We start from the raw sequence: 8,657 nt of genomic DNA on the forward strand, positions 1-8,657 counted from the left end.
GAGGAGCTTGAAATGACTGATGATATTGTCATGTGGTAGCTCTGCATATTAAAAGTCATGTTTCTCTCTGCGTGTCTCTTACTCATCCTGGAAAAGGATGTAAAGTCAAACAAGGTAGTTATTAGGTAAAAATCAGAAATCTGTAGAATACACATAAATTCTGATGTTCCCTCTGGGAGAGAAAAAACAAATGCACAAAAATGGGAGCTTAGCTTACCACCCCAACTATCCCTAATAGGACTGATTTTGAAGCATTTGTAAAGTTGGAAAATGGATGTCTAGTATTGTGGATCTGTACCCTGTTTTTCAATATTACCATACTACTTAATGTATTATGGCTGTGTGTTGTTATATTTCATGACAATTTATTATTCAAACATAGTGCAATATACAGATCATGTGTCATAGAAATGTACACTTAAAACCTACATAATATTAACCAATGTAACCCCAATACAATTAATTTAAAAAAATAAAAAAATGAATAAATCATAGGGGCACAATTCAAGAAGAGGCCAAGTTTATTGGATAGATATTATTCCTATTTTTGAGGAGTAAAATGAGTATCAGAGATTTAGGAGAAATTGTTCAAAGTTATACAATTAATAATAGAAAGAACAGAGATTTGAACTCGTGTTCTCTGACATTCTGTCTTAAGATTATTCTGCAATTTAACATGACTGAGAATTTTAATTTCTACTTTGTTCATGAATTGTTTTCTAACTAAATCTACCTTTCCTCATTCTTGAAAAAAAATCAATTATTTTTACCTAGTTTACAAGAAAAAATGATTTTTTAGAAAATAGAGTAGAGCAACAAATTTACTTGAAAATAAAAAGTTGGGATGATGTCAAACTCTGAACAGGTCTGACTGTGCTCTGAGCATTGGGCATTTTCTGAGGATTGATGACTAGCTAAGAGGAGTTGATGGTCCTTGGCTGAAACTCGGGCCATTAACTCCATCCAGTCATTAATTGCCTGGAAATGTCCTGGGCTGAGGTCATTATTGCTATTATAAACTGAATTAATGCCTTGAGCCTTAGCCAATAAGATTATTTGAATTATTTTTATTCTCCATTCGATTTATAATTATAAAAATGTACCACAGGCAATCAGACTGGATGATAAATTAATCACATGCAAAATTACATTTTAAATGAATTGTTTTTTATTCATGCAGCTACCCAAAGCATTTAGAGAAGTTGATTTCTCAGTGTTGGCATTTATTGAAGTTGATTTGCTATGCTGCACCTCTGGTCCCTCAACCCTACTTCCTACCACTGGTTCAAATTCAAGTAAATAAGTCATTTGAATGGGATCTATAATTCATGATATCTAGATTTAATTTTTCTAAATTCTGTAAAATTTTTATTTTTTCGGTGTGGAAAAATTGATTGAGTGAACATGGGGATAGCATAGTAGGCAGGTGTGATGAAATCTGTTCTATAAAGCCTAAAGCATATACACAGTCACAATCATTTAACTTTGCATAGTACTTTGTCATTTTACAATTCTTTCCACATTCATTATTTAATTGTGCTCTTTGAGTAGCACCTGCAATTAAGCATGACAGACATTATTATTCTGTTGTACATGAGAAGATTGAGGTGTAAAGTTAAGTGACTTGCCTTGAGTGTCACTGTTACGGATTGTCAGTGCTATTTTCAATTCAACGTTGTTTCTCTAGTGCTGCTCATTACTTCCAAATGTCATTACATTATTCTGGGATGTTCTTTTAAATTTCCACACTGATAATAACTCAGTACTACTAATAATTACTAGAATAGTTCAAAATGCCATTTTCAAGGCTCTTGAATTCTTTTGAGGAAGAGTGCTACACAGTTACCAAACAACATAGTATTTTGGTGATTTATAATAGGAAATCAATTTGCTGGTTATAGACTCTTAGGGTCTGCTTGATCATTTGTTTCTTTTTCACGCCATACACATTTGTATTAATCTGTAACATAATTGGGTATATTTCATACCAACATTGTGTTTCTATATTTTATGTGTAAAAAATATCTTATTCAAAGAAACCTGCTATGATATAAATAATTACAGTCTTAATGACATATTATAGGAAGAGACAACAAAACAAGGAAAATTCTGAAAAGGCATCTTCATCAACAAAGAGAACATGGGTTTTTACTGCTTATGAATTGACTCGGAAGTTCAAAAGTGATATCAGAAGCAAAGTGAGCCTCTGGATTGATTGGTTTTTTAAGGTGGTTATCAGTACAAACTAAATGATATTCTGAGATAAGAAGTATTATGCAAGATATATGGCATTGTGCGGTTCTAATTGTGATTAACTAATAAGGGTGGTTGTTCTCAATCTTGCATATCTCATAGGGGTGATTATTTCTAATATTAGTCTCTCCTGAACCCCCTCCTCTGACCAACCATTAGCCAGGCTAGAGAGGCAGGTAGAAAAGTATTTCATTCCATATCTACATTACCTTCAAAGCATCTAGATAGTACATTATTTTGGAAACTACAAACAACAATCTGGGTTGGGCCAGGGTCTGTCCTTTTTACTCTTTTTATCAAATGAGAAATTGTTGGATCATGTGATGTGACATGGCTATGCAGAAGCATTTAAGACTCTGGAAAGTCTACAACTAGCAATTATAAAACTCACAAGGACTGAGGACAGAATGATGATTAAAATACAAAGCAAGGAAACTCATCCCAGAGTCTATTTGTATCTACTTTTAAGAGTCAGGTGGAATTTATCCAGCACATGTGGCTCGTTGGTTGAGCGTGGACCTATAAACCAGGAGAGGTCATATTTTGATTTCCAGTCAGGGCTCATGCCCAGATTGCAGGCTCCATCCCCTGGGTGGGAGGGGAGTTGCTAAGGAGCATGCAGGAGTCAACCTATCAATGATTCTCTCCATCATTGATGTTTCTATTTCTCTCTCCTTCTCCCTTTCTATCTGAAATCGATAAAAGTGTATTTTCTTTTTTAAAAAGGAGTCAGGTGGACTTCTTTTTAGAGATGAATCGTTCTGTTTGCCCAGTACTATGTACCCAGGTGTAACAGAAATGTTAGTAATGACACAGACACTGCACTGAGAAGGTAATAGAAAATCTAAAGCTATCACTTTGATCATTACTACTTGGACCAAAAAGTTCAGATTTTTCTTATGAACTTCAAGAGCTATGTAGTGAAGAATTGTTTATAATATTAGCTACGCTTTGACTGCTTACCACTCTGTCCAATTATATACATTTCTTACCACTTTTTCCAATTATAGAAACATCTCTGTAAAAACTGTAGATTGGATGGTGTACATACAAAAGTAAATTAATATTTCCTCTGAGTTATTCTCCAGAGTAGCCTACATGGCTTCATTTTCCAAGTTCCTGGGCATACACTGCAAAGAGACCTGTTTTACAAGAGGCTGCTTGCTTATGATGAACAAGCAAAAGACTGGTTCCATATAATAAAATGGTCTGTGTCCTAGGGGCACAGACTGTGTGCCATTGTAGTAGCCATTTAATATGACAGGTGTGCCAATTTTTTACCTGTTTGAGGAAGGGAAGATTCCCTGCAGTTGAGTAGTTCCTATAAAGCAGTTAAAGAGTCTCTGAGGAGAAAAAGTTAACTGTGCAGGAAAAAAAAAAATAACCCCAGGATTTATTCTTAACTCTATTGCATTCCTGGTCTTAATGGGCATTGAAGTAGTGCTCTTTGCAGAACCAATTTGATCTTGCAGGGTAAAAATCCTTTTGTTTTCTCTCATGACTAAAAGTTAGGGTGAATAATGTGGGGGTCCAGTAGGTACAAGAAGTGGCCAATGCAAAGAAAATGAATCTCTTACTAATATTGGTTGATGACTATAAGAAGTTATCAGAGGATCAAGTAAATCTGGAAAGTGAGGTATAATAATTCTATTAATAGCCTTAGCATTTTGAAATCTTGCCTAAGGCATGTTCAGAGTAACTCAAGGGATAGGGCAAAATATATTACATCTGATTTTTATTGGTGTTTATTCTGTGGGTTTTAATCCTTCCTCTGGTATTGGTTTCAAAGAATATTGTACATTTTTGGGTAAAGGATTGGTTAGGTCAGTCTGAATTTGATGGGTTTAGTCCTCTAAATCTTGGCAATAGTGATAACATTTTTGGACCATGAGGAGTCTGATGCCTTGCAGAAGTCTTAAAAGTGTGTCTGCTCTTTGAGACTGTCTAAATGATCTATAATGTGGTGATACAGAGGAGAATCCTCTGGAATTTCAAGGAATAAGCCTTTTAAAAAGCATATAAATCGGTAGTTCCATTCACCATATATAAGAAATATCTTTACCCAGCAAAATGATTCTCCAAAAAAAATGAAGACATTTGTTAATTTATTTTAAAGTAAGTATTAAAGGCTCTTTTCAAGTATAGGAAAATGATTTCAAAAGGAAACTCATTCAGGAGAAATGTAAAGCAACAAAAAAAATAAATGGGTAAATATAAGTGATTACTGAGTTAACAAAAACAATGATAACACTGCATACTATACATCTTGACACTAGTGTACAATATCAAAAGTTTATCACCAAATACCTCATAAAGTTGATGAAATGTTTTGAATTTTATTTACTATCACAAGAAGATCCTGCATAATAAATTCCTTTCATAATAAATTTATAACTTTATAAAACAAACTAGAGACGCAGTGCACAAAATGTGTACACCAGGTGGGGGGATTGCTCCTCCACCCAGTCTGCACCCTTTCCAATCTGGGGCCCCTAAGGGGATGTCCAACTTCCAGCAATCAGACATCCCTCTCACAATCCAGAACTTTTGGCTCCTAACCCCTTACCTGCCTGCCAGCCTGATTGCCCCTACCTTACTCCCCTGCCAGCCTGATTGTTCCTATCTTGCCCTCCCCTGCAGGCCTGATCACCCCCAACTTCCCTCGCCTGCTGGCCTTAAAGCCCCCAACTACCCTCCCCCATCGACCTGATCACCCCAAACTGCCTGTGCCTTTGCCATCAGTCTGGCCTCCCTCTGGGGGCACCAATCCCTTATTCCGCTGCTGGTCTGAGCCTCAGCCCTTCCCAGCTGCCCATGGCTGCCTGAGCCTTGGCCCTTCCAGCCACTGCAGCTTTGTTTGAAGGTGGGCCATGATTTCAATCCTGGCAGGGGTCTCCTCTGGAGTGCTGGCCAGCCTGGGCTCTGGGCATTGCAAAGGGAGAGGTTCTCTGAACCCACTTCCCACATGCCTAGGCTAGGATACATCTTGTAGGAAGCAGCTTCAGTGCTGGCCAGGTCCTCCGGCACCTGCCTTCTGGGCTGCAGTCCCACATCTCCCAGCTTCCCAGCCTCAGTTGCGCCCCTGCAGTTGTCCGCACTACTAGTCACCTCAGCGCAGGTCCCAGCAGCCATAATCCAGCCTCATGGCAGCTGGGCGACCACACCCACCACCTTTGGTAGCTCTCCGCTGCTTGCTTGCTGCCAAGCCCAGTCCACTGGGGTGAGGGCCTGCACCAAGCCTCAACCACCCCTGGTTTGTGCCCACTGATGAGAGGCCCTCCCTCCCTCCACCTGGCTTGGGAAGCTGGCCTCATTGCCAGGGTTACAATGCCAGTGTCAAGCCCTGGCCACTATGGGCACCACCATATTTTTATCAGAGTGATGGTTAATTTTCATATTACCCTTTTATTAGGTAAAATTGTGATAACTGATCCATGAATGATTAGGTATGAGTTTTGAAAACATAGTATCATTTACTTGATTTTAGGTAAAAGTTAAAAAAATTATAATGAGTTTGTTCAAAAAAAAATTATATATATATGTATATATATATATATATATATATATATATATATATATATATATATATTAGTGTTAGAGGCCTGGTGCATGAAATTTATGCGAGGAGGGAAGGGGGGAGCGAGGTGTCCTTCAACCCAGCCTGTACAATCTCCAATCTGCAACCCCTCGAGGGATTCCCATCTGACTGGTGGGATCCGGCCTAAATGAGCAGTCGGACATCCCTCTCACAATACAGGCCTGCTGGCTCCCAATCTCTTGCCTGACTGCCTTCCTGATTGTCCCTAACTGTTTCTGCCTGCCAGCCTGATCGCCCCGAACCACTCCCCTGCCAGCCTGATAGATGCATTACTGCTCCCCCTGCAGGCCTGATTGTCCATAACTGTCCTCTCCTGCAGGCCTGTTCCCCCACAATTTCCCTCCCCTGTAGGCCTGGTCACCCCTAACTTGATTTTAGGTAAGAGTTTAAAAAATCAAGTGCCATCCCCTGCTGGCCATCTTGTGGCGGCCATTTTGTAATGATGTGGGGGCAGCCGTCTTATGATGATGCGAGGATGCCATGCGAGGGTGCCATGAGAGGGTGCACCTAGGCTTTTATTAGTATAGATACATATTTTATTTTTCCATTCCCATTGACATATTCGTGATTCTGGTTACTCTAGTATGTGTGGGTTGTATTTTTTTTCTCTCAATTTTTTTTTGAATTACAGTTTACATTCAATATTATTTTATATTAGTTTCAGGTGTACTGCATAATGGTTAGACAATCAGATATTTTACAAAAACTATTAAAAGTCTAGAATAAACACCCGCTTATATGATCAGTTCATCTAAGACCAAGAAAGCAAGAAATATCAGGTACTAGAAATATCAACTTGTACCATACATAGTTATTACAACATTATGAACTATATTTTCTACGCTGCACTTTACATCCTCATGACTATTCTGAAATCTATGTTTTTATACTAATGGAAAAGGAAAGTGGTTTAGACATATATTATCTTTTGCAAGTAACATTGCTGTCAATCCAACCTAGTTTAGACAAATAATCAAGAAGCAAGTTCAATTGTTATATTAAAAGTTTTAAAGATTTATGTAGTGCTGTTCATTGAAAGTATGCATATGAATGTTTAATAAGGAATTTGTATTTAAACCAAAAATGTTATTATCATTGCAGAATGATCAGTTCTGCAGTATAGTTAGGTATCTAGTAGCATTTCTATATATTAGTTGTCTATATGAATAATTTCTTATTTATATGCCATAGTTTCAATGAACAACTTTTATAATTATTGTAATTTTTTTCTTTTTCTCTGTTATGGTTGTTCTAATTATATTTATAAAATGTTTTATGTCCACATAAGCTAATGTTAAAAGTGTAGGTTTGAATTTATATGTCTCTTTTGTCCATTTTATTTTTTTGTTAACTTTTACTGAGCTTCCCAAAGTATTATTTTGTGAAAAATTGTTCAATACAGTTGAAACTGGTTTGGCTCAGTGGATAGAGCGTTAGTCTGTGGACTGAAAGGTCCCGGGTTCGATTCCAGTCAAAGGCATGTACATTGGTTGCGGGCACATCCCCAGTAGGGAGTGTGCAGGAGGCAGCTGGTCGATGTTTCTCTCTCATCAACGTTTCAAATGGACTCATTCAATTTTCAATACCCATCCCACTCCCTTCCTCTCTGTGGAAAATCAATAAAATATATTTTTTAAAAAGAATTGTTCAAAACAAAAATTTCTTTTTATCACAGATAGTTTGAAAATATTATCCTACAGAATAATTATAGAATTTCAAATTTTAATACTGTATACCATTTATGCTCTTATTATTCAATTTGTTTAATTACTCCCTTGCTATTAAGCAAAAAATTGTAATGTCTTCCAGTTTACAAATTTTGTTTCCAAAAATAGCAATTTAATAAAAGCTTCAAAAGCTGAAGTGTTCTGGGACTTCATTCACGGAATACTTTGCTTTGGGGTTTTAAAACGCTTTTGAACAAAATGCTGCTGAAATTTTAGAGAACTCATTTGCAAATGTTCTTGCCATTTAATGACAATTAATTTAAAACATAGTTCTTCAGATCCTCAAATATACTAAAACCCAATTGACATTGATCAGAAAAGAAAAAAGAGCACATTATGCCCTGATAAAGTACTTATTTTGTATTCAAGATGAGCCTCCAAACAAAATACTTTTTTAGTTTAATTATTCTTTGTATATATATAAATATTTATAAATTTGGATAACTACGACTTCTACTTCAATAGGCATAATATAAAAAATTAACCTAACTCATTATCTATGTTCAGGCCTTTAATGAGAGCAACATAAAACTGGCCTCATTTAGCTAATTTCAAAGTTCTATTTCAGTTAATGGAACCAATATATTAACCACCACTGCTTTGTTTATGTATGTACAAGAAAACTCGCAACTAATTAGAAGTTAAAGTAATATAAAACGAATTATTTGATCTAATTGAAAAGTTATGCTTCACCAAGTACTTCGCAAGTACTGTTGCAAGTATATGTTAAGTCATTGTCTTTAGATGGGCGTGTTAAATGGTACTAGCTTTTGAGTAGATGCTGGAAGTTCTTTTTTTTATTATTATTATTGTTTAATTTTAATTGTCGCCCACCCGGTTGAGCAGTCTCATTACAAAGCTTGTGAAGTCAATAACCTCAAAAACTTGCATCACTTACTCAGGAGGCAGAGCAGAAAGACCATTTGGTACTGTGTGCATCAGAAGTAAGATGCTGATGTCAACCAGCTTTTTTTTTTCTTTTTCTTTTTTTTTAAGTTAAAGCATAGTTGGCATACAATACTATATTAGTTTCAGGAATAAAATATCATGATCTGACATTCATATATCTTACAATATAC

Source organism: Pipistrellus kuhlii, unplaced genomic scaffold (assembly GCF_014108245.1).
Source record: "Pipistrellus kuhlii isolate mPipKuh1 unplaced genomic scaffold, mPipKuh1.p scaffold_m20_p_3, whole genome shotgun sequence".
Classification (NCBI taxonomy): domain Eukaryota; kingdom Metazoa; phylum Chordata; class Mammalia; order Chiroptera; family Vespertilionidae; genus Pipistrellus; species Pipistrellus kuhlii.